The following is a 27,853-nucleotide window of genomic DNA, read 5'->3' as shown; positions in this document are numbered from 1 at the left end:
ATCCAGTCTCTGGGCTTGTGGACTTTGCAGCAGCTGTTTTTACCTGTACTACTGGTTATGAGGGACACAACCACACAAGGTGAGCACATTGATAACATAGCATTTCTCTGTATATTGGATAAGAACTTATTGTGCTTATTTGTCCACAGCATTTGCAGTCTTTAATCGGACATACCTGATCCTTCTCTCCCTCAACATCATGGGCTGATAATCTTAAGGCCTTCATTAGTCTGCTATCCCCATATGTATGGTGGCCAAATGGCCAAAAGGTTCCTCAGCTGAAGCTTCTTGATAACATTTGACGTATATATTCTCATAGATAGATACTGGTGATCACCTCATCCAGCTTTGCATGAATACCCTTATTTATTGTAAAGAAGGCTGGACTGAACACTACAAGCACTTTTTTACCTTTTGTGTCATCCCAACATGTAGATTGTAAGCTCTTGCGACCATGGCCCTCACTCCTCTTGTGTGAACTGGTGAACTCTGTGTTACTCTGTATTATGTAATATTGTTTGTACAAGTACCCTCTGATTAGTAAAGTGATGCGGCATATGTGGGCATTATACAAATATCATTATCTATTATTATTATTACAGTTACTTAAAAAGTCCTAAAAATGATGAATCTAAAAAAAATGTCAACAGCCCTTTCTCCACACAGAGGTAAGAAAAGAAAAATGAGTTTAATTTATCTATGAGGTATATGTGTGTATTGATGAAAAAAATTGCTGCATGCTGCGTTTGGGAGCGAGTCTCGCTTAGCAGGCACCCATATAAGTCTATGGGTGCATGTAAAACATTGGACTGCACTCGGATGTCATCAGTGCAGTCCAATTTACACACAGGCTGCGGAAAAAATGGAGAGAGCAGTCTCTACCTCTTCTTCTCAGCTGTGATCCGATCACAGTGATGACACTCGGATCCCGCTCACATCAGAACCTGAGCCAAGGATCTTTAACATATCACACCTGATTCTTTCACATCGGACCATGTCTATGAATAAGAACCTTTGGGCTTGAAATGCGTAAGGGTTTTTTAACCTATTGGATGTCCTGTCGACATGGATACGTTTTTTTTTAAAACTATTAAATAAAGCTGTTTTTTTATGGCAACAAGTTGCTGGAATCTCATTCACTTTTCGTCAGTACTCAAGTTGCGTTGGAGAAACCTGATGTTTGATGGAGTAGCGAGCAGTGGTGAGCAGTGCACGCTAGCCCATCACTAATAACTCTTAGTACTACATAATACCACAAAAATGTCTAGATCAAATAGTGAATGGAAGATCAAATGTAGATGTTATAAATAACGTCTATTAAATATACAGCAGTATCAATCAACTACAATATATAAATAAAAGATCAGGCATAGAAATCAGGAAACAGTCTATTGCGAGTCAAGATCTCGTTTTGCTATTTTTCATATTTTGTCTTCAATATTGTTAAATTCACCCTTATTTCCTGGATATCTTAAAATTACAGGATATTTAATATGTTTTTTTCTACTTTTTATAATGCATTAATAAAGATAATTTTGTATTCTCCTACATTGTAATATTCTTTACTGTGTGATGTTTTATCAGTGTGTTACTATAACAGCCATCGATGAAATGTGCCAGGTACAAAGTCTTCTTCAGTGCATACTCTGGAGGGTGCCATAGAGCAGTTACTAGGGATTGCTACTTTTTTTCACCTTTGTAGGATGCTGAAGGGAAAATCGCAGTATTTGAGTATAGAATTATGTGCCGCAGACAAAATTATCATTAGTTTAGAAAGGCATACGAAATTTTATAACAAAAAGTTGTGTCATCCCCATAAAGTTGTAGTCCAGGATTAGAGAATAAAGTCTGCTTTTTTCATTAAGAGTTGGAAGCTTCATCAGGGTCTGTGTATAATATCGCAGCTCAGCCCTGTTCACTTGGGTAGTGTGAATCCGGACATATCCCATGGACTAGTCTATATAATCCTCAGTGCAGTATGTCATTCTTATATATAATCTATTAAATCCACGTCAACCATTGATTGCTGACACAGACACTAATATCACTGCTAAAAATTAGTGATTATAAAAACAGAATAGTCATTTCATTAACTTTATAATGATCTTTCTTGCAATTTATCTTACAATTTCCAACTAGCTGTGTTAGGCTAGTTTCACATTTGCGTTGAACGGCATCCGTTGCATTGAGTTGTGTGACGGATGCAACGGATGCGTTGCATATAATGGCACAACGGATGTAACGGATCATACAAAACAACGGAAAGCTTTTTTTTTTCTTCTTTACAGTTTTACCGGCACCAGACTATCTTGAACGATCAGCTGATCACCCGGCTGCCGGGCACTCAGCTGAGCGCTCTCAAATGTCGGCGGCCGGGCGCTCACCTGAGCGCTCTCAATAGCCGGCGGCCGGGCGCTCAGCTGATCACTCTCAATAGCCGGCGGCCGGGCGCTCAGCTGATCGCTCTCAATAGCCGGTGGTCGGGCGCTCAGCTGAGCGCTCTCACATGCCGGCGGCCGGGCGCTCAGCTGAGAGCTCTCACATGCCAGTGGCCGGGCGCTCAGCTGAGAGATCTCACATGCCTCCGGCCGGGAGCTCAGCTGAACGTTCGGCTACTGAGAAACAAAGTAAAGTTTCTGTGATTTTAAAAAAAAAAAAATAAATGAGCATGCGCAGTGAAAAATAAAGGTTTCCGCCGCTCAAAAAAACATTACATGCTGCGTTCCTTCCGCCCGACGCAGCGTCAAAATAACGACGCTGCGTCGTCCAGCGAATGCAATGCTGACACTTGCGTTACAGTGCGTCGTCCATACAAGTCTATGGAGAATAGCGCAGTGCGTTAACGGACTGCACTATTCTCCATAGTGACGGACTGCGCTGAACACAAGTGTGAAAGTACCCTTAAAGGGTTGTTGGAGATTTAGCGCTACTCATTCCTCATACTCACTCAGACCTTGTGACTGCTACAATTAAGTTTTATCACCGTAAAAAGTGCTGTGAATAAGTGTTCACCCAAAACACACCACCAAGTCCACCTCTGAATGACTTAAGATAAACAAAATTAGGACTTTGGAGTGGCCTAGTCAAAGTCCTAACCTTAATCCGATTGAGATGAATGTGGCATGACCTTAAAAATGCGGTTCGTGTATGGAAATGAATTACAACAATTCTGCAAAGATAAGTGGGCTAAAATTCCTCAAGACCTTTGTAAAATACTCATTGCCGGTTATCACAAACGCTTGATTGCAGTTGTTACTGCTAAGGCCCAGTGCCCATGTTGTGTAGTTTTGACTTGTATTTTCAGAAATCTGCAGCAAAATCTGCATTTCCATTGTGAAGCCAGCAAAGTCTATGAGAATTCAGAAGTGCTGTGCCCACGTTGCTTATTTTTCCCTTGCGTATTTGGTGCAGATTTGGTGCAGAAAAAAAGAAATCTGCACCAAATACGCAAGGGAAAAATACTCAACATGGGCACAGCAATTCTGAATTCTCATAGACTTTGCTGGCTTCACCATGGACATGCAGATTTCGCTGCAGATTTCTGAAAATACAAGTCAAAATTTGCATCAAAATACGCAGCGTGGGCACAGGGCCTTATAATGATCTTCATGCAGTATGACACACTAAAGATGCTCGCTACTCACAATAATGCCCTAGCAGTGTCCCTCCTTCAAATTTGGGGTGCGTCTTATAATCCGGTGTGTCTTATAAAACCCAAAATACAGTATATTACACGTTTCAAGGGATTTAAAGCATCAATTCAAGAGTGTAAGAAAAAAAAACTACTGGAGTCATGCTTTAAAAACTTAATAAATGCACATGACTAAAATACCTAGTAACTAGTGAGGACTCAGAGTGAGTACTACCATGCTTGGGTGCTCGGTACTTGTAACTAGCATTTTATTGCTCGGACGGGCTCAACTTGTGTACCGAGTATAATGGAAATCTATGGGGAACTCAATTTTCCTGAAGATCTTTCGGAAAAATGCTCAAGTTTCCCATTGACTTCCATTGTCCAAAGCTATCTTTATGCAATCCAAAATTGATGTCAGTCTGAAAACTTTTGATCATGTCTGAAGATATTTAAAATATCAGGACAGTTCACATTGGACTTGGTAACAGCTATATTTCGCTGCATTTGCAGTAATAGTTGCTGACAAACATGTATTCCAAGCTTAGTCTATAGCTAAGAGATAAATGTGAATACAGTGTTTCATCATGAATGTAATGAAATCTTAAGGATGCTGTGATCCCTCAGTATAAAACACCAGGAAATAGTATCACAAATAATCTTGTTATTTCATCCTCACTGATCCCTTTGTCATGAAGTTAAATTGCGTCACCGTGTCATTCAAGGATGCAAATAAATACTCTGCAATTTGGCAAAGGAGCGAAATGTCAGATCATTAATATTTATATTTCAGTAACATTATCTGCTCATCCACCAGTATATAATACCCAAAGACTAAGCGCTTATACTAACAGAAGGTCTTTATTTACTTTTATGATCTTTGCAGAAGAAATATGACACAAAGACTATTGACATTGGCTTTTTTACACCTAGACTTTGAAATATACTGTATAGAAAAATAAGTATTAAAATAGAAATATCATTTTGTTTTGGCAAACACATCCAGTTAGGGACTGGGGTTTGGGGTCCACAGGTAGAATTAACTCTGGAGCCTATACTACAGCTATATGCAAATACCCATTATACATTATCCCTGGTTATAGTGGAGTGTTGACTGTAAAATACAGGTGGCTCCTGCAGTGCACATAAGTGTGATGTACAATTACAGTAGTTTGCACTATAGGGGTTCTTTAGTGAATCAATGTAGGTTTGACCGCATTGGCCTGCAGCAATTGGATGAACAGAGAACTTTATCCCTGTTCCAGAGTGGATTTGCAGGTCTGATGTATGACGGCTGTACATTGTCAGAAAAAGACAGGTGCAACACATGGCAGCTCTATATGGAATGAATGGAGCGATGGTTTTAAATTTGCCACTCCATTCTAACAGTGATAAAAATTCCCTGCTCTGTCGATGAGTGGGAATCCCAAAAATTGGACCTCTTAAGGTTATCAAATATCCTGAGGAAGAGCCATTGTGTAATAGTATGTCCCAGGACAGAGGAAGGTTCAAGTATTTAATCTCTGAAGGATATAAATAATTTCCCCCACATAATGACACTATACACACAAGACTAGTATACTAAGAAAACCACATCAAATGGATAAATGCCGACACACTATGAACAGACCACATAATACCACCACATGGTGACCAAATAATACCACATATATGGAACAAATAATCCCACACCATGACCAGACCTCATATTATCACCTAATAGTGAACCACAAACATAGGGCAAATACTGCCACACTATGACCAGGCCATATATTGCCACCACATAGTGAATGAATAATACCAGATACAAAAAACAAATACCACCACACCAGGACCAGACCACCACATATTTTTTTTAACAAATAATGATTTAATAATATCACATACAAGGGACATATACCACCATATCATGTCCAGACCACATATTACCACCCCATAGTGACTAAATAATACTACCATACTGATCATTAATAAAAACCACAGAATTAACATTAATATTATTACCAGCGACAATTATCTTTATGCAGTGTAAGTGTATAGATAATATAGTAATCACCACTGACATTATATATTGGAGCTATGTATATAATTCAAATATACAAGTAATACAGAATTCACAAGTGAAATTCTATACACAGAGCACAGCATAAAGATATGGCTGAAAATCTTGGCACCCTTGAAATTGTTCTAGAAAATGAAGTATTTCTCCAAGAAAAATGAAAGAAGCTTGGTGATGGTTCTAGGAAGTGATTGAATGCGGCTATTTATTCCAAAGGGTGTGCAACTAAATATAAATTGTCCTGCACATTTTTGGGGTTTTGTGTGAAATAATTCCCAATTTGCCTTTCCCTCTCTTTTGTTTGTGTTGTTCCAATATACACAAAGGAATTAAACATGTGTATAACAAAACATTTAATAGCAATCATTATCTTGGAGAAATATTTCATTTTCTGGGCAATTTCAAGGGTGCCAACACTTTTGTCCTAGACTGTATAGTGTACAGGTAATACAGTGTTCACAGATGATGTTATACACAGAGCTGGTGTACAGTTATAGTTAATACAGTAATCACCAGTGACATTATACATAGGAACTTCGTATATAGTGTATAGTGTACATGTAATTCAGTGATCACTGGTGACATTATACTCAGGGCCTCTGTATATAACATATAGTGAAAGGCAAACAGTGGTCACCAGTGACATTATTCACAAAAGCTCTGTGTGTAATGTAAGTAAACAGGTAATACAGTGATCACCAGTTACACACACAGGAGCTCTGTATATAGTGTAATAAGTGGACAGATAATAATGCAGTGTTCTCCAGTGACATTTTATACACAGAACACAGTAAATAGTGCATAGTATACAGGAAATATAATGTTCACAGGTGACATTATACACAGAGCTCAGAATATAGTGTACATTTACAGATAATGCAGTGATTATCAGTGACATTATAAACAGGAGCTCTGTATATAGTGTAATTGTACTTGTAATAAAGTGAACACCGGTGACATTATTCTCAGGAGTTCTGCAGATATTATATAGTGTAAGAGTACAGATAACACAGTGATTATCACTGATAATATATACCAAAGTTTTATAGATAGTGTACAGTGTAAAGGCCCAGTCACACTAAAACAACTTACCAGCGATCCTAACAACGATACAACCTGATAGGGATCGCTGGTAAGTTGCTAGGAGGTCGCTGGTGAGATGTCACACTAAGCGACGCTCCAGCGATCCCACCAGCAACCTGACCTGGCAGGGATCGCTGGAGCGTCGCTACACGTGGAAGCAACCAACCCGATATTTACCTTGGTTACCAGCGCATACCGTTTAGCGCTGGCTCCCTGCACACCTAGCCACAGTACACAACGGATTAATTACCCGATGTGTACTCTGCTACGTGTGCAGGCAGCAGGGAGCCGGCTTCTGCGGACGCTGGTAACCACGGTAAACATCGGGTATCCAAGAAGCCCTTCCCTTGGTTACCCGATATTTACCTTCGTTACCATCGTCCGCCGCTCTCACACTACCAGTGCTGGCTCCCTGTTTCCTGCACACATAGCCACAGTACACATCGGGTTAATTACCCGATGTGTACTCCGGCTACGTGTGCAGAGAGCAGGGAGCCGGCACTGACAGCTGAGAGCGGCGGACACTGGTAACGAAGGTAAATATCGGGTAACCAAGGGAACGGCTTCTTGGTTACCTGATGTTTACCGTAGTTACCAGCGTCCGCAGAAGCCGGCTCCTGCTGCCTCAGCAGCGATGTTGCTAGCGATATTGCTTAGTGTGACGGTACCTGAAGTGCATAGGTATAGCACTCAACCATCCTGCATCTAATGGGACTGTCCTGATTTGGAGAAGCTATTCTGAGAGGTCAGAGCTATATGTCGATTGTGATTCTGTGTCGATGATGTCTAGTGTTCCCTGTTGTGCAGTGACGCCCATGTGTGTTACTGCTCAGTAGAGTTGAGCGCGGTTCGCGGTTCGAGGTTCTCCAGCTCTAGGCTCGAGTGATTTTGGGGCCTGTTCTAGATCGAACTAGAACTCGAGCTTTTTGCAAAAGCTCGATAGTTCTAGAAATGTTTGAGAACGGTTCTAGCAGCAAAAAAACAGCTAATTCCTAGCTGGCTTTCCGCTGTAATAGTGTAAGTCACTCTGTGACTCACACTATTATGAAATTTCAGTGTATAGTGTGCGGGAACAACGCCTTCAGATCACTGCTGTTTGTATAATGGTGATCACCATTTTTTTTTTTTTTTCCTTGTCTTCCTTCCCTAAGCGCGCGCGTGTAGTGGGGAGGGCCATTATGTCAGCCAATCCCAGACACACACACAGCTAAGTGGACTTTTAGCCAGAGAAGCAACGGCATGTGTGATAGGATGTCCATGTCACATGTCCCTGCATTATAAAAACGAGTATCTGCCCGTCCGGACGCCATTATCTCTTCTGCATCCTTGGTGTCAGACATCACTGGCGCAGCTCCGTCCTTTGTCCTATCGCCGATACTGCTGTATGCGCTCCATACACAGCGCTGGACAGCTTAGGGATAGCACTTTCTATGAGTCCTTTTAAGGGCTCGTACCGGCAGGGTCAGAGCCATAGGTGACAGGTCCTGAAAACAGAGACAGCGTCTGTGTAGCTAAGGTCAGGGATTTCCTCGCTGCATTTCCCCATTAGGAGGGAATAGAAAGGCAGGCTTCCTTTCCTCTACCCAGAGCCCCACAATCCTGGCACTGTACCCTCCTGTCCTCTGCACACTCCAACTCATTATAACTAAGACATTATACTAGCAAACACTGAGTGTACCTAGTGTCATCCTAAACGTGGCTATTGGACTTCTGTATAGTCCCACTAGTGCACAGATATTTGCAGCACCTCTGCCTGCATTGCACACTCCAACTCATTATAACTAAGCCATTATACTAGCAAACACTGAGTGTACCTAGTGTCATCCTAAACGTGGCTATTGGACTTCTGTATAGTCCCACTAGTGCACAGATATTTGCAGCACCTCTGCCTGCATTGCACACTCCAACTCATTATAACTAAGCCATTATACTAGCAAACACTGAGTGTACCTAGTGTCATCCTAAACGTGGCTATTGGACTTCTGTATAGTCCCACTAGTGCACAGATATTTGCAGCACGTCTGCCTGCATTGCACACTCAAACTGATAGTTACTAAGGCTACTTTCACACATCCGGTTTGAGCCGTGCGGCTCAATCCGGCTGTGAAGCCTATGCAACGGATGCGGTGAAAACACCGCATCCTTTGCATACGTTTTTTACATGCGGCCGGTCCGGTTTTTGCCGCTTGCGACATGCTACTGAGCATGCGCAGTGGCAAAAACCGCATGCGGCGGCCGGATGCGGTTTTTGCCGCATCGTGCCGCATCCGGCATCCATAGGGATGCATTGGGAAAAGCGCCGCATCGGCCGAATGCGGCGCGATGCGGTTTTTTTTGCCGGAGCAAAAAACGTAGCAGGGAACGTTCCATCCGGCCGCCGCATCGGCTAAATCTGCCGCATGCGGCAAAAACCGGACCGAACGCAAGCCCATGTGGCACAATGCGGCACTAATTAAAGTCTATGCAGGAAAAACGCAACCGGCAGCAAAAAAAAAACGGTTGCGGTTTTCCTGCAAAGTGCCGGATTGTGCCGCATTGCAAAAGCCGGAGGTGTGAAAGTAGCCTTAGCCATTATACTAGCAATTTATGCTGCCAGTTTAAGGGCCGTAGTTTCATTGTCAGGGATATTTATTCTTTATTATTTTACTGTTAATAAAGCTAGACCACCGCTGCAATCTACACCACCTCTCAATTTTTACTACCACATTTTCAGTGCACAATCTTGTCGCAATCAACATGAGTGGCAAAATGACAGATGCTGGTGGAAAGGGGAAGAGGCGTGGTGGAAAAGGAAAAAAAGGGTTTGTCCGTGGGGAAGGTGGCAAAGCTCCATTATCACCTGCTGAAGATAGACCATCTACCAGCAAAAGTAAGATGTCTACTACTTACCATGAACAATCCGATGTGCTCCCTTTTTTACGGACACGAACAACAGGAACAAAGGTAGATGATGGCCAAAAAAGGAAAATGCTTGAATGGATCTCAAGTGGTCAAGCAAGTGCCCTCTCAGCCACTTCAAGTACCGCATCCAAAAAACACCAGTCCTCTGAGTTGTCATCCCAATCAAACTTGCTTTCTCCCAGCTCTGAAGTCTCCATCAGCCCTACACAGTATGGTGGAACTGAGATGGCTGAGTCTGCAGAGCTGTTCAGTCACACTATAGCCTGGGAATCAGAGGTCTGCTCCCAAGCTACAGTGAGTACAGAACAGGAAATGGTCTGCAGTGATGCCCAGAACCTTTGTGACTCTGATTCAGGCCGTGAGGACCAAGTTTCTGAGCATAATGTTGACCCTTTGTCACAAACTGTAACACCTGTGGTTATAGACAATGAGGAACATACTGATGAAGATGAGACGCAGATACCCGATTGGGATGACAACTTAAATATTCGGTCAGGGCAAGAAGAGGCTCGGTCTGAGGGGGAGGGGAGTGCAAACACAACAATTGATGATGAAGTTCTAGATCCCACCTACTGTCAACCCACAGTCAGGCACTCGAGGAGGTCAACAGAGGTGGTGGAGGAGGATGCAACTGATGACGAAGTTACCTTGCGCCTTCCTGGACAGAGTCGGAGTACTGGTAGCACATCTACAACTGCATCCTCAGCCACCACTCTGCCTCTGAGCACTAGTCGGGATGGATCAACAGGTCGCATGCCCTCTAAGCCTTGCCTAGCCTGGTCCTTTTTTGACATAGCAAAAGATCGCCCAAATTATGTGATCTGTAAAATTTGTCATGGTTCTCTTAGTAGAGGTCAAAACCTCAGCAGTTTGACAACTTCTTCCATGAATCGTCACATGAATAAATATCATATGTCCCGGTGGGAAGCTCACCGTGCTGCAATGCGGCCTAGCGGAGCGAACCATCCACCGCCTGCCCCTTCCAGTGCATCCGCGCGCTCTTCATCTTCTAGGACTTTGGGGACAGCTGTCACACCTGGTTTTCCACGCACAACTTCCACCACTGTAACCGCAACAGGCAGTTTGCTTGGTAGGTCGTCAGTTGGTTTGGAAGGGGAAACAAGTGAGTGTGTACAGCTCTCTCAGACATCGATAGCACCAACGTTGGATGAAGGCAACATCATGTCTCCACCTGCACTTTCCTCACAAACCTGCATTTTTCCAGGGACATCCTACTCAACACCGTCTACACACAGCAGCCAGATCTCTGTCCCTCAGATATGGTCAAATAAAAGGCCACTTCCTGCGACCCATGACAAAGCTAAGAGGTTGACTCTATCCCTCTGTAAGCTGTTGGCTACCGAAATGCTGCCTTTCCGCCTAGTGGACACACAGGATTTTAGAGACCTTATGTCTGTCGCTGTGCCCCAGTACCAGATGCCTAGTCGCCACTACTTCTCTAAGAAAGGTGTGCCCGTGCTACACCAGCATGTCGCACACAACATCACCGCTTCCTTGAGAAACTCTGTGTGTGAACGGGTGCATTTCACCACCCATACTTGGACCAGTAAGCATGGACAGGGACGTTACATGTCGCTGACTGGGCACTGGGTAACTATGGTGATAGATGGTGAAGGGTCTGCTGCACAAGTCTTGCCATCCCCACGACTTGTGTGTCAATCTCTGTCTGTCCAAGTTCCGCCACTGCTTCTGCCTCCTCCACCTCATCTGGGTCCTCCACCTCTGCCCCAAGCCTGCCTGATCAGGCCACCAGCGTTGTAACTGCACAGAAGGAATCACGCACCCCTCATTACTATGCTGGCAGCAGAGCGCACCGGCATCAGGCGGTCTTTAGCTTGACATGTCTTGGCAATAAGAGTCACACAGCTGAGGAGTTGTGGTCAGCTCTGCGGTCCGAGTTTAATAAATGGTTGTCTCCACTCAACCTGCAGCCTGGTAAGGCCGTGTGCGACAATGCTGCAAACCTGGGTGCGGCCCTTCGCCTGGGCAAGGTGACACACGTGCCTTGTATGGCTCACGTGTTGAACCTTGTCGTCCAGCAATTTTTAACACACTATCCCGGCCTAGATGGCCTTCTGAACAGGGCACGAAAACTGTCTGCTCACTTCCGCCGTTCAAGCGCCGCAGCTGAGCGACTTGCATCGCTCCAGAAGTCTTTCGGCCTGCCGGTTCATCGCCTGAAATGCGATGTGGCGACACGCTGGAATTCAACTCTCCACATGTTACAGCGACTGTGGCAGCACCGCCGAGCCCTGGTGCAATACGTCATGACGTATAGCCTGGGCCAACGAGATGCAGAGGTGGGGCAGATCACCCTGATGGAGTGGTCTCAGATCAAGGACCTATGCAGCCTTCTGCACAGTTTCGACATGGCGACGAATATGTTTAGCGCTGACAATGCCATTATCAGCATGACAATTCCAGTCATTTACATGCTGGAGCACACGCTAAACACTATTCGGAGTCAGGGGATGGGACAACAGGAAGGGGAGGAACTACAGGAGGATTCATATGCGCAAGGGACAACAACATCACCAAGGTGCAGACGTTCATCATCACCAACGCAGCAGGCATGGGACCATAGGGGACAGGGATCAACAAGGGCGCATAGTAACAGGCTAAATGTTGAGGAAGGTGCAGGAGAACATGAAGAAATGGAGGACGAACTGTCCATGGACATGGAAGACTCAGCAGATGAGGGAGACCTTGGTCAAATTTATGTTGAAAGAGGTTGGGGGGAGATGTCAGAGGAAGAAAGAACGGTTAGCACCTCTATGCCACAAACACAGCGTGGACTTGGTCCGCATGGCTGCGCAAGACACATGAGTGCCTTCTTGTTGCACTACCTCCAACATGACCCTCGTATTGTCAAAATTAGAAGTGATGATGACTACTGGATTGCCACACTATTAGATCCCCGGTACAAGTCCAAATTTTGTGACATAATTCCAGCCATAGAAAGGGACGCACGTATGCAGGAGTATCAGCAGAAGCTGTTACTCGATCTTAGCTTGGCTTTTCCACCAAACAACCGTGCAGGTGCAGGGAGTGATTCTCCCAGTTGTAACTTGCCAAACATGGGACGGTCTCGTCATCTTCAACAGTCTACCCGTACCAGTAGGACCGTATCTGGTGCTGGTACCAGCAATTTTATGGAATCTTTTCATAATTTTTTTAGACCCTCCTTTGCAAGGCCACCAGAGACAAGTCTGACACATAGTCAACGGCTGGAGAGGATGATACAGGAGTATCTCCAAATGAACATAGATGCCATGACTTTGCAAATGGAGCCTTGCTCCTTTTGGGCGACAAATCTAGAAAAATGGCCAGAGCTCTCCAGTTACGCCTTGGAGATTTTGTCGTGTCCAGCTGCCAGCGTTGTCTCTGAACGTGTCTTCAGTGCTGCTGGGTGTGTGCTGACAGATAAGCGCACGCGTCTGTCCAGTGACAATGTGGACAGACTGACGTTCATCAAAATGAACAAGTCATCCAGAAGGAATTTACTACCCCTGTGTCATCCTGCGGAGAGTAAATGCTTGTGGATTTGGAATGTGCTTGATGCAAATCAAAACATCCTGTTTGCAACTAGGGCACAAGTGCTGCCACTGATAAGGTGTCTGTGTGGGGCCCAATTTTTGGAAAAAAATGGAGACTCCGCTTGGAGTTACCCTTGCTTGCTGTGTTTTTTAAAAATGATCCAAGATGAACAGAGCTGGGATCAGGAAAGACTTTGCTACCTACCCCGGTGTCATCCTGGGGACGGTTAAGAATAGCGTATTTTTGAATGTGCTTGATGCAAATCTAGCTGTGAAGTGTACAACTAGGGCACAACTGCTGCCACTGAATGGGTGGGTGTGTGTGGGGCACAATTTTTGGAAAAAAAGGGAGACTCCGCTTGGAGTAACCCTTGCTTGCTGTGTTTTTTAAAAATGATCCAAGATGAACAGAGCTGGGATCAGGAAAGACTTTGCTACCTACCCCGGTGTCATCCTGGGGACGGTTAAGAATAGCGTATTTTTGAATGTGCTTGATGCAAATCTAGCTGTGAATTGTACAACTGGGGCACAACTGCTGCCACTGAAGGGGTGGGTGTGTGTGGGGCCCAATTTTTGGAAAAAAAGGGAGACTCCGCTTGGAGTCACCTTGCGGTGTTTTACATGATTTTAGAAGGGCGTGCCATGCCTATATCTGTGTGTCCGCCTCTTTTTCCTTGTCCAGCTCTTTTGTTTTCGCATGAGTATATGTCCTTGTCACTTTCCCATGTGTTTGTGCTGTGTTGTGAGTTGTTTGTCACCTTTTGGACACCTTTGAGGGTGTTTTCTAGGTGTTTTTATGTGTTTGTGATTGCCTGCCATTGTTTCCTATGCAGTTCGAGTTCGGTTCGTCGAACGTTCAACGAGCCGAACTCGAACTGGACGTCCGTTCGGCGAACCGACCTCGAGCCGAACCGCGACCGGTTCGCTCATCTTTACTGCTCAGTAGTTCCTCCTCCTCTAGGGAAGAGTCAGCATCTCTGTGCTCTGTACATAATTGGATTCATTTACGTAACTCATTCTTCTCATTTCTTTAAAGTGTGATCCTTCACAGGATTCGAACACTCAGCAATAGAGGCAGCAGCCATAGTTATGAGCCACAATATACAGTGTCAAAATGGGAGCATTTTCTCTACTTTAATGAGCATTGTATGCTTCTGTAGACATAGTGTACTGTTATGTAGGGCTACTGTATATCTCTAAATACCAGTGTATTTCTATGTACCTGTATTCTAGGGGTAATATTTTATGTTATGTAAAAAAATTATGAAAAACTATTACAGTAATGACATTTTTAGTATACGTTACAAAAAAAAACATCACAAATCAGCAAAAAACAGACATATCCCTGTAATCATATAAACCCGTACAGTACAGTGAACAGATTATTTAAAGAGACTAGCAAATGGAGAAAAAAAAATATGATTGATTGTTCTCTCCACTAATCCCATAAAATATGTAATAAAAATGTAAGGTTAAGACCCCTTTCACACGTCAGTGATTCTGGTACGTTTGTGCTTTTTTTTAAACGTACCAGAATCACTGACATACGCAGACCCATTCTAATGAATGGGTCTGCTCACACGTCAGTGATTTGTCACTGCACGTGTCTCCATGCAGCGTACCCGCGTGTGCGTGATTGCTGCACGGAGACATGTCCATTTTTTTCTGGCATCACTGATGTTCCACGGACCACGCAGTGGTGTGGTCCGTGAAACACGTGCCAGAAAAAAACGTGCTTTTAAAATAATAAAGATTTTAACTCACCCGGCGTCCAGCGATGTCCTCTGCAGCCCGTTCTCCCTGCTCCTTCTGTGCCGGCTGATTACTGTCGCGCATATTCATTATGGGCGACACAGCCGACCCGGAAGCAGCTCCTGCAGGGGTCACCGCCGGCCGGATGCTGCGTCGCGGGAGGATTCAGCACCACGGACAGCGGGAGCGGGCGCAGGTGAGTGAATCTCTAAGTGCAATCACGGGCCACGGAGAACGGAGCCCGGATTGCACTTAGACAACCCACGTGTGCCGTGATTTTCGGCACACGCAGGGACATGTGCGTGTTTTACACGCCAGTGAAAAATGTCTGTGTTTTTCACTGACGTGTGAAACGGGCCTTAGGCTGTGTTCACACTAAAGCGGGCTTTACACGCTGCGATCTCGCTAGCGAGATCGCAAGCGATCGTACCAGCCCCCGTCGGTTGTGCAACACGGGCAAATCACTGCCCGTACCGCACAACCTTGCTTAACCCTGTCACACGCACTTACCTGCCCTGCGACGTCGTTCTGGCCGGCGAACCGCCTCCTGTCTAAGGGGGGCGGTTTGTTCTGTGTCACAGCGACGTCACACAGCAGGCGTCCAATAGAAGCGGAGGGGCGGAGATGAGCGGGACGTAACATCCCGCCCACCTCCTTCCTTCCGCATTGCCGGTGGAGGCAGGTAAGGAGATGTTTGTCGCTCCTGCGGTGTCACACACAGCGATGTGTGGTGGCGCAGGAACGACGAACAACATCGCTAATAAGCAGAGAATGATTTTTTGTTTCAGGACGACCTCTCCACAGCAAATGATTTTGACCGCTTTTGATAAAAGAATCATAAAAAAGCCAGATTAATGTTTGCGAATGCACACAAGAGCAAAGACCTTAATTTTTGGTGACATGTCCTGTGGTCTATCAAGAATAAAATTGAACTGTTTGGCCATAATCACCATCATTACGTTTGGAGGAAAAAAGGAGAAGCTTTGAAGCCTAAAAACACCATCCCAATTGTGAAACATGGGGGTGGTAGCATCATGTTGTGGGGTTGTTTTGCTGCAGGATGGACTGGTGCACTTGACAAAATAGATGGCATCATGAAGAAATAAGATTATGTAGCAATACTGAAGCAACATCTCAAGACATCAGCCAATAACTTAAAACGTGGGCGGAAATGGGTCTTCCAAATGGACAATGACCGGAAGCATACTGCCAAACTGGTTACAAAGTGGATAACAAAGTCAATGTTTTGGAGTGGCCATCACAAATCCCTGATCTCAATCCTAATGAAAATTTATGGGCAAAGTTGAAAAGGCAGGTGCAAGGAAGGTGACCTATAAACATGGCTCAGTTACACTATTAATAAAAATGCCTTAAAACAACTTAAAACAACATTCTCTCTCTCACTATTTGGGCATTTGGTAAATATAAATAATTTTGGTAATCTTAATTGACCTAAAACGGGAAAGGTTTATTTTGATTTAATTTCAGATAGTGAGAAAAACATGCATATGTGCCTACATAGAGAGTGTATGTAAACGTCTGGTTTTAACTGTATATGTTGTCTGTGTGTATATACAGTATATATGTAATCTGTAGTTTTCCCCCACCAAAGGCTGGGGGGTGCCTTAAACAAAGGTTTGTCCAGTCAGAAGCAGATGGAGAATTGTCCATCAGCTGAAAACAGGAATAACCAGTTTTTCCATTAACAAAGGTACATAACTTCCCCCATACCTGGCAACACACTCCTTGGGTTTAAAAACCAAGGGCACACATACTCTTTCTCCTTCTCCACTAGCATCATGATGAGCATACTGTTTGTAAACGTCTGATTTCAACTGTATATATGTATGGTCACTACATGGAACTCACATATGATTTATTATGTCATAGGCAAAGTGGATATTCATTACATGTAAAAGAAAAGGTGATTTTTCTCAAGAGTTTTGAGAAAAACAAAGTGCATACTCTTTGAATTCAATGGTTTTACGTATTAAGAAATAGTAAAGAAACATCTATTTTTAGGTCTAAAAATTAGGGAAATAATACAACCTCAGATGAAAAATAACACATGACATATTACACCATGTCATTATTTATTTCACACAAATTACCGTACACCACAAGCATAAGCAAAATCATTGGGTGAAAAATTGCGTTCACCCTTACTGCTTCTATAGTGATTAAAGGAGGTAAGAAACAGTCAGGTTTTGCAAATCCAATTCTCTTGATGAATTGGTCATTAGCCAAGTTTGACTACCTCTTTAAATCAAAGGTTTTGGCAGTTTGCTGATCAGGAGCATTCAGGCATCGATTAATACAATGTCAAGGAGGAAAGAGATCAACAATAATATTAGAGAAACAATTGTTGCTACTCATCAATTGGAAAAAGGTTAAGACCATTTCTAAACAATTTGGAGTTCATCATTTTACAAAATATTAATCTCAAGTGGAAAACATTCAAGATAATTGACAATCTTCCCAGGAGTGGACTTACCAGCAAATTCACCCTAATGTCAGACTGTAAAATGCTTAAAGAAATAGTAAAAAAAACCTCAATAGTTACAGCTCAGACTCTAAAGGCCTCAGTGTTAAATGTTCTATTTCATGTCAGTGGAGTTAGAAAAAGTACGCGAACATGGTTTGTTTAGAAGGGTGGCCAGGAGAAAGCCTCTTCTTTCTAAAAAAGAGCATCTAAAACTTGCAAAGTTACACCTGAACAAATCACAAAACTTCTATGACAATGTACTTTGGAAAGATGAGGTAAATGATGATATATTTGGCCATGATTCCATTTAGCAAAAATCAAGCATAGCATATAAGCAGAAACACCTCATACCATCTGTCAAGCACAGTGGTGAAGGGATGATTTGGCCGTGTGTTGAAGCTACAAGTCCTGGGTGCCTTGCAGTTATTGAGTCAACCATGAATTCCTTGTATTCCAAAGTATTCTACAGTGAAATTTGAATCCATCTATCCAAAAGGTAAAGCTTAGCAGAAACAGAGTCATTTGACTGGACAATGATTCCAAGCACACCAGTAAATCTATATCAGAATGGCTGACAAAGAGAAGACTCAAGATGTTGCAACTTTCCTGTCAAAGTCCAGACCTCAACCCAATTGAAATGCTGGGGCAGGACCTGAAGACAGCTGTGCAACAATGAATGCTCACAAACCTCAATAAACTTAAACAACATTGTGTAGAAGAGTGGGCAAAAAATTCCTCCAAAAAGATGTGAGAGACTCTTACAGGAAATCATTACTTCAATATTTTGCTGGTAAAGGTGGTTCCACAAGCTATTCAAAAGGTGTGCTCAATTTTTCCCACAGTGCTTCTCGATTTGTTAAATAAATATTAACATTTGTAATTTGTCATGTTGTCTCTCATCTAAGGTTACATTTCCTAGTTTCAAGACCTTGTAAAGATCAGATTTATTTTTACTATATCTGAATATGTAAAACCATGGAGAGTTTTTCTCATGACTGCAAAAAGAAGTTTTCTACAGTTACTTTTCAAACTATGGAATACCCTCAACAAGAAGCAGAAATGGAAGATACAAGTGCATCTCAATAAGTAAATTTATTTAAGTAATTCAATATAAGAAGGGAAACGCATATACTATATAAAGCACAATGATCTATTTCAATCATTTATTTCTGTTAATGTTAATGATTATGGCTCACAGCCAATGAAAGCCCAAAAGTCATTAACTCAGAAAATTAGAATTATTACCAGAAAACACCTGCAAAGGCTTCCTAAGTCTGGTTCCTAAGTTCCCTAGTCTGGTTCAGTAGGCTATAAAATCATGGGGAAGACTGCTGATTTGACAGATGTTCAGAAGGCAGTCATTGACCCACTCCACAAGGAGGGTAAGCCTGAAAAGGTCATTGATAAGGAAACTGACTGTCCACAGAGTGCTATATCAAAGCATATTAATGGAAAGTTGAGTGGAAGGAAAAAGTGTGGTAGAAAAAGGTGCACAAGCAACCGGGATAACCACAGCCTTGATAGGATTGTTAAGAAAAGTCCATTCAATAATTTGAGGGTGATCCACAAGGAGTGGACTTCTGCTGGAGTCAGTGATTCAAGAGCCAGCACACACAGACATATCTAGGACATGGGCTACAAATGTCACATTCCTTGTGTCAAGCCATTCATGACCAATAGACAATGCCAGAAGCGTCTTACATGGGCCAGGGAGAAAAAGAACTGGACTGTTGCTCAGTGGTCCAAGGTGTTGTTTTCAGATGAAAGGAAATGTTGCATTTCATTTGGAAATCAAGGTCCAAGAGTCTGGATGAAGAGAAGAGAGGCCACAATCCAACCTGCTTGAGGTCTAGTGTGAAGTTTGCACAGTCAGTGATGGTTTGGGAAGCTATTTCATCTGCTGGTGTAGGTCCACTGTGTTTTATCAAGACCAAAGTCAACACAGTCATCTATCAGGAAATTTTAGAGCACTTAATGCTCTGCTGACAAGCTTTTTGGAGATGGAAATTTCATTTTCCACCAGGACTTGGCACCTGTCCACACTGCTAAAAGTACCAATGCCTGGTTTAATAACCACAGTATCACTGTGCTTGATTTTCCAGCAAACTCACCTGACCTAAAACCCATAGAGAATCTTTGGGGTATTGTCAAGAGGAAGATGAGAGACACCAGACCCAACAATGCAGATGAGCTGAAGGATGCTATCAAAGCAACCTGGACTCCCATAACACCTCAGCAGTGCCACAGGCTGATCACCTCCATGCCATGCTGCATAGATACAGTAATTAATAAAAAAGGAGCCCCGACCAAGTATTGAGGCATTTACTGTACAGACTTTTCAGTAGGCACCAACATTTTTGAGTTTAAAATAATTTTTTTCAGTTGGTCTTATATAATATTCTAATTTTTTGAGATAATGACCTTTGGGTTTTCATTGGCTGTAAGCCATAATCATCAACATTAACAGAAATAAACACTTGAAATAGATCACTCTGTGTGTAATGTCTCTATATAAAACATGCGTTTCCCTTTTTGTATTGAATTACTGAAATAAATTAACTTTTTGAGGATATTCTAATTTTTTGAGATGCACTTGTCCATTGACAACATTGAAACAAGATTTTGTAAATAATTTAGCACAAAATAATGTATAACAAGTTTGAGAAAAGTAAAACTTGGTGGACATATGTCATGTTTCAGCGTAGGTTAACTATGTAGCGTTTCAAGTCTTGCTCTAAATTAACCTTCACAACTTTTGACGTGCATCTACTGTATGTCAAAAGTCATGTCCCTGCTTTGATGTGGGCTCGAAGACCGAGCCTGTATCTTTCCCGGCACATAATGGCTGATTTATGCAGCCATTAAGTGCCTTTAACATCAGTGTGTGGATTGTTAACCAGTTAAATACTGATGTAAATCTCTGACAGTGGCATTTAACACACGCCAGCAGGGGGGCGCGTCATGTGTCATGTCAATTGGTACGCCTGAAATGTGATTGTGGGGTTGTTATGACAGTCGGGGGTCTGCTGATGAACACAGTCTGTCATTATGATTCTCCTGTTCATAGTAGATTGTTATATTAGCTATACATAGCAGTGCTAATCAACTGCTATGTATAACACAAGCGATCAGACAATCACGGCTTCAAGTATTAAATAGAGTAAAAAGTAAAAAAAAGGTATGTTAAAAAAGGAAAACCCCCACAAAAGTTCAAATCACTCCCTTTTGCCTCATTAAAAGTAAAACAAGTAAAAGAAAACAAAATACACATATTTGGTATAGCTGCGTTCAGAAATGTCTAACCTATCAAAATACATAATATATTAATCCAATTGGTAAATGGCGTAATAAGAAAAAAAAATCAAAATGCCACAATTGCATTTTTCTGGTCACTGCAAAACTCCAATAAAACACAATAAGAGGCGATCAAAACATTGTTCACATCCCAAAATGGTATCATGAAAAACATCAGCTCAGGGCTCAAAAAATAAGCCCCAGATCCCAAAAAGTTAAAGTGTCTTGAAAAATGGCGATACAGGCATTTATATTTTTTTTTACAAGTTTACGATTTTTTAAATAAAAATAAAATTATACATGTTTGATATCTTTGTACTCATACTGACCTGGATAATCATATTGCCAAGTCAGTTTAACCATAGAGTGAACATAGTAAATAAAATAAGCAAAAAACAATTGTGAAATTGCGCTTTTTATTTGCAATTTCAATGCATTTGGATATTTTTTTTTCCTGTTTTTCCAGTACACTATATGATAAAATGAGTGGTGTAACTCAAAAGTACAACTTTTCCCGCAAAAAAACAGGCCATCATACAGGGCTATAAGCCCAGAAAAATATAATGGTTATGGCTCTTGGAAGAAGGGGAGGAAAAAAACGTACATGAAAAACTCAAACTCTCCTTGCGGTGAAAGGGTTAATACAGAAAATCTACAAATTGAAAATCCATTTTATGGACACTGATTCATTTTTGTTGCTTTGTCAGTTTTCTGGAGTAATTTACTATTTACCGTATTTTTCGGACCATAAGACGCACTTTTTTCCCCCCAAATGTTGGGGGAAAGTGGGGGGTGCGTCTTATGGTCTGACTGTGGCTGCAGGGAATGTGGGTGCTGCGGTGGAGCGGGTCATCGGGGGCACGAGCAGGCTGTAGCAGCCTGCCGTGACCACGTGGACCCGCTCATTTAATATGCACGCCCATCTCCCGCCCATCATCCCTCTGCGCTGAAGCAGGCACTGACAGGTGTGCGGGATGATGGGCGGGGGTTTAACAGCCGGCCCGCATGATCACCCCTGGCAACTACAGCCTGGAGTAATCATGTGCGGCTGTATTCACTGCTCCCCGCACATCATCATCAGCGCGGGGAGCAGTGAATCAGTGTACAGTACTCACCATTCCCCTGCAGCATCGCTCGTCCTCCCGTCTGTGTCAGCGGCAGCGTCACTGAGTGGAGCCGTCCACGTTACCCTGCTGCATCGCGATCATCTCCTGTGTCTGTGCCGGCGGCTGGGTGGAGACTAGCGGAGCACACAGCGATGACGTCATCGCTGTGCGCACGTGTCCACACGCAGTCGCAGGCACCGGGCACAGACACAGGAGATGATCACGATGCAGCAGGGTAACGGGGACGGCTCCACTCAGCGACGCTGCCGCTGACACAGACGGGAGGACGATCGATGCTGCAGGGAGCGAGGTAAGGTGAGGTGAGTATGAACGTTTATTTTTTTTATGTGCCATACACCAGGATGGGGGTATATTATGAGCAGGATGGGGTCATATGAGAAGGATGGGGTCAGATGAGCAGGATGGGGTCATATGAGCAGGATGGGGTCATATGAGCAGGATGGCATATCAGCAGGATGGGGTCATACGAGCAGCATGGGGTCATACGAGCAGGATGGGGTCATACGAGCAGGATGGGGTCATATGAGCAGGATGGGGGTATATTATGAGCAGGATGGGGGTATATGAGCAGGATGGGGGTATATTATGAGCAGGTTGGGGCTATATGAGCAGGATGGGGGTATATAGCAGGATGGGGCCATATGCCATGATGGGTTATATAGCAGAATGCAGCCATATGCCAGTATATAGCAGGATGCGGCCATATGGCAGGATGATAGTATGTAGCAGGCTGAGGGATATATACTGTATATACAAGGTAGGAGGATCATTACCAGGATGCGGCACCTTAGTAGAGAATTTAGGGACATTACCCCCATAACAGTGTCAGCAGCAGATCCTCGCCCGATAACAGTGTGTCATGACCACATTTTTTGCTTAAAATTTTATTTTCCTATTTTCCTCCTCTAAAACCAGGGTGCGTCTTATAGTCTGGTGCGTCTTATAGTCCGAAAAAAACGGTATTAGTGGCTATAGTATTTACGCCTTATTCTCTATACAATTTGTGCCATTTTTTAACTCATTAGTGACCAAACCAAATGTTTAAAATCTTACATATGACACTTTATGTAGCTATAACTCTGTACTGTTTCTACATATCTCCGTGATTTTAAGATTATTTTTTCATGACAATTTATCCTTTTCTTAGTGGAAAGTTTAGGTCAATATGTTTTACAGTTATTTCTAAAAATATCAGATATTTCACAAAAATGTAAAAATATCCAATTTTCAAATTTTGAATGATTATATTTAGAATCGAGACAAACCACACAAAATAGTTAATACATACTAGTTAGCTTATGTCTACCTACATCATCACCATTTGTAAAATGTCCTTTTATTTTGTTAAAATGTTCGAAGGTTTAAAAATTTTGCAGCAATTTTTCATTTTTTCCAGGAAATTTATACTAGGTATTTTTTTAAGGATCTTTTCATTTTGAAGTGATTTCGGGACACCATTGTAATGGAAAACCACTAAAGGTGATACCATTTTAAAACCAGTAACTTTCATCATATTCCCAAGTGCTGTCAGATCGATTGTTATCCCTTCAGTTACTTCTCTAGAATTAATGCAAGTACTGGTATTAATATCAAGTGCATCAACAGGAATGAAACATTGCATTTTTACGAATAAAACGTTACTAACATCTGAACAGGTCACTAATGCTGGCGGACTCTATGGCTATTACTTGGCCTCAGCTTGTCAGGACCACACAAAAAGGATCTCATAATGCCAATGGTGTAAAAGAGTGAGCTCCCATGCTCTGTTATCCATTTAGATGTCGTATTGATAGCGGCATCTATGGGGTTGAATGCCAATGACAACACCAATTGTGACTGATGCAGCAGGGTGTCTGCTATATTGTACAGCTGTGGCATTTTCAGGCGATGGGGGATGCTATTCTCCTATACATAAGGTCAGTAAAAAGATATATTGGTGGTCATTAAGGTACGACGTAATCTTCAATTTTTTCTGTTTTTATTTCTTCTTTGACATCCTTACTTATCCAGATGTTTACAACAGATACATGAATGCAAATTTTATGAAATGTCACTTTTTTTTAGCGCATGTAGTATGGTTCCTATGTAAAGTTCTTAATTTGATTTACTTTTAGACAAACATGCAACTTTTTAAAGCTTTTGCGAGTTATAAAGTCACAAAAAACGATTAAAGACAAAAATAAATGCTATTTTTGACTTTGCACCAATTCATAAAACGCATGCGCCAATTTAAAGAAAACATCGTCGAAAACCATAAAACCAAAAATGAACAGTGACTTCAAACATTGGAAATGATATATAGAGGCCTTTATTTACAGGTGACACTCTCAGATATTGGTCACATTGCAATAGTGTCAGAGAATCTTCATTACAGGACCAGAATAACTTCATAATCAGGGCCGAAGTGGTAGGATGAACTGTAAAGTTCAGAAAGTGTGCTCATCAAGTCTTATCCAAAAATGTCTCATTTAGGCCCGTTTCACACGTCAGTGAAAAACACAGACGTTTTTCACTGGCGTTTAAAACACGCACATGTCCCTGCGTGTGCCGAAAATCACGGCACACGTGGGTTGTCTAAGTGCAATCCGGGCTCCGTTCGCCGTGGCCCGTGATTGCACTTAGAGATTCACTCACCTGCGCCCGCTCCTGCTCTCCGTGGTGCTGAATCCTCCCGCGATGCAGCATCCGGCCGGCGGTGACCCCTGCAGGAGCTGCTTCCGGGTCGGCTGTGTCGCGCATAATGAATATGCGCGACAGTAATCAGCCGGCACAGAAGGAGCAGGGAGAACGGGCTGCAGAGGACATCGCTGGACGCCGGGTGAGTTAAAATGTTTATTATTTTAAAAGCACGTTTTTTTCTGGCACGTGTTTCACGGACCACACCACTGCGTGGTCCGTGGAACATCAGTGATGCCAGAAAAAAATGGACATGTCTCCGTGCGGCAATCACGCACACGCGGGTATGCTGCACGGAGACACGTGTAGTGAAAAATCACTGACGTGTGAGCAGACCCATTCATTAGAATGGGTCTGCATATGTCAGTGGTTCTGGTACGTTTAAAAAAAAACACAAACGTACCAGAATCACTGACATGTGAAAGGGGCCTAATAGACACAGTAAGGCCCCTTTCACACGTCAGTGATTCTGGGACGTTTGTGCTTTTTTTTAAACGTACCAGAATCACTGACATACGCAGACCCATTCTAATGAATGGGTCTGCTCACACGTCAGTGATTTGTCACTGCACGTGTCTCCGTGCAGCGTACCGGCGTGTGCGTGATTGCTGCACGGAGACATGTCCATTTTTTTCTGGCATCACTGATGTTCCACGGACCACGCAGTGGTGTGGTCCGTGAAACACGTGCCAGAAAAAAACGTGCTTTTAAAATAATAAACATTTTAACTCACCCGGCGTCCAGCGATGTCCTCTGCAGCCCGTTCTCCCTGCTCCTTCTGTGCCGGCTGATTACTGTCGCGCATATTCATTATGCGCGACACAGCCGACCCGGAAGCAGCTCCTGCAGGGGTCACCGCCGGCCGGATGCTGCGTCGCGGGAGGATTCAGCACCACGGACAGCGGGAGCGGGCGCAGGTGAGTGAATCTCTAAGTGCAATCACGGGCCACGGAGAACGGAGCCCGGATTGCACTTAGACAACCCACGTGTGCCGTGATTTTCTGCACACGCAGGGACATGTGCGTGTTTTACATGCCAGTGAAAAACGTCTGTGTTTTTCACTGACGTGTGAAACGGGCCTTAGAGTGTGGCCCTTATACCTGTTTTTCTAATTAACCCCAAAGAACACAATAAAGAAAATGATTTACATGTATTATAAAATAAATGTTAGAAACTTAAAGTCCTCACGCAGCTATGCTGATGTAAAGGACAATAACAAGAATGAAAAATGTTATGATAATTTTCTATGATAAAAATTAATTGAGGTCCTCATAGCTAAAATTGTCTACGACCTGAAGGGGTTAATGGACGCATGCTTCCTCTAATTTCAGAGGTCTGTATTTATGTGATCCATCTGTTTCTACTATCTGTCCATATGTTACCAATTGCCCAATCAGCCCCCTGTAAAGTTTTGTGATCTGGGCCTTTATTTCTGCCTGCATGACATCCTGTTGTACAGAGCCATGGTATACTGTTGTGTGAAAGGCAAGGCTACTGTCAGTCTGATATCTTTGGGACCCTTCTTTCTATTGTACCTAGAGACTTAGCAAACTTCAACTTGACTTCAAGCACATTACATACATGTGGTCCCAAACTGTTTGGACATTTACTGCATTACATACCATAGGAATAAGCCTGACGTGTCTATGTCTTATGTATTTATTTCTTGTATGTGGTAGTATTAGTAGACTGATCTTGGTATAGTGGACTATGTTCAGTAATACTATGGCCATGACATTTGATAGCTGGTAAAACAGAATATGACTATATTACATAGAAAATTATATTGTTGTGTTTTTCTGGAACATTTCTATATTGTATTTGTATTTTTTTTTTAATGGGGGCCACACACAATCTATCAATGCTACTGTGGCTCATGCATCTGAGCAACATACTGGTGGTGGTGGTGGGACAATCTGTCCAAATGTTGCCCTGGGGCACATATGACTCTAGTTACATCACTGATCATGTTCTTACGGCTTGTCAAGGTCTATCACAAAAGTCTAGTCACTATGTTACTGCAAGCTTGTGTATTTTGACATTGCTTGCAGCCCAGCCTCTGAGGATTCTCCGGTGTTGGTGTAATATACAGTCTCCAGCCACATTCTGACTAGACATGCACAGCCTTGCTCAATTCATTCACATCTAGTCAGAATGTGTCTGGAAGTATCCAAATTTCATGACTACAGTATTGTAGAGGCTGCTCCTTAAATTGCCATCCTTTACCTCCCCAACCCTTTATTCCTGAATTACTCCAAATAACAGATTCAAACTATTTTTGGATTACATTGGCCAAATTGGCCCTTATATCAAGCTTAACAGATAATAAATAACATGTGGTAGGAAGGCTCTTGGAACTCCAAACCGGGCAGAAACAAATTTATAATAACCATCCAGCGTTTTGGGTTGTGTGCTGTTTTTTTCCACGGTAAATAGGGCATCCATACGAGCACCAGGTAGAGGGAACACCAGGCTTCTAATGAGCCAAGCTTTAATGGTGGACCCGATCTGGGTCTGCTAGCATCCTGCTGCTCTGCTGTGCTGGCAAAGACCTGACACTGCCAATGTTCGTACAATATTTGCCTGTGTAGTGCTCACTGAACTCTATGGAACACTATGTAGCTAGCAAAGGATAAGACAGAGGTGGTTATTAACTGCTTTTGTCTTCTCTTCAAGGTCCCAGACTGTGTCCGACGGTGAAGACCTGACCTGACCTGCCCCTTCTAGAGTGCAGATGCTTTAACCACTATAATTTTACAAAAGTATGTGGTTAAATCCTAGGAAAGGGTGCTAGCAATTTATGGCAAAACCAGCACCATAAATTTGTGCAAAATGAGTGTTAGGGTACTGGACAGTTAGGTGTTTGGCAGAAATAGCTCATGGTTGGTAAAGGCTCTCTTAATTAGGTTGTGTTCTGTGATAACTTGGGATTATTATAACCTTTTAGCTCGGAGTCACCACTGATGTTTATAATGAGGGGCACTGCAGCCAAATTTGAGATGCTGCCCCCTGACTTGCGGCCCCCTATGCTAAGTTTAGGAGGTTCCCCCCTCCCTGGAAAGACACTGATCAGCTGCCCCCGCCTCCTGTGGTATGACCTGCTCTTCCCCCACCTACCGGATATATGTCACCGTGCTGCCCAGCTTCCGGTCTCTCTGTTCCAGGACCCGGACCTGTTTCCCGCCATCCCTCCCCTTTGTTTTATGAGTTTTCTTGTGTTTCACTGTGTTAAGTCGCAGCAGCGGAAGGAGTAGGAAAACTGGTGGTGAAATACCCGCACCGGACGGC

The 27,853-nt window shown here is 43.1% G+C and overlaps 1 protein-coding gene across 1 annotated transcript in view; it reads right to left on the bottom strand.

The window, feature by feature from the left end:
- ANPEP (alanyl aminopeptidase, membrane) overlaps positions 1 to 27,853 on the bottom strand; it is a 151,838-nt gene that overhangs the window by 63,075 nt on the left and 60,910 nt on the right. The window lies entirely within an intron of this gene.

The sequence above is a fragment of the Anomaloglossus baeobatrachus genome, chromosome 4 (genome assembly GCF_048569485.1).
Source record: "Anomaloglossus baeobatrachus isolate aAnoBae1 chromosome 4, aAnoBae1.hap1, whole genome shotgun sequence".
NCBI classification, from domain to species: Eukaryota; Metazoa; Chordata; class Amphibia; order Anura; family Aromobatidae; genus Anomaloglossus; species Anomaloglossus baeobatrachus.
The sequence above is the reverse complement of the archived record's forward strand: the minus strand, read 5'-3'. Positions and strand labels throughout refer to the sequence as shown.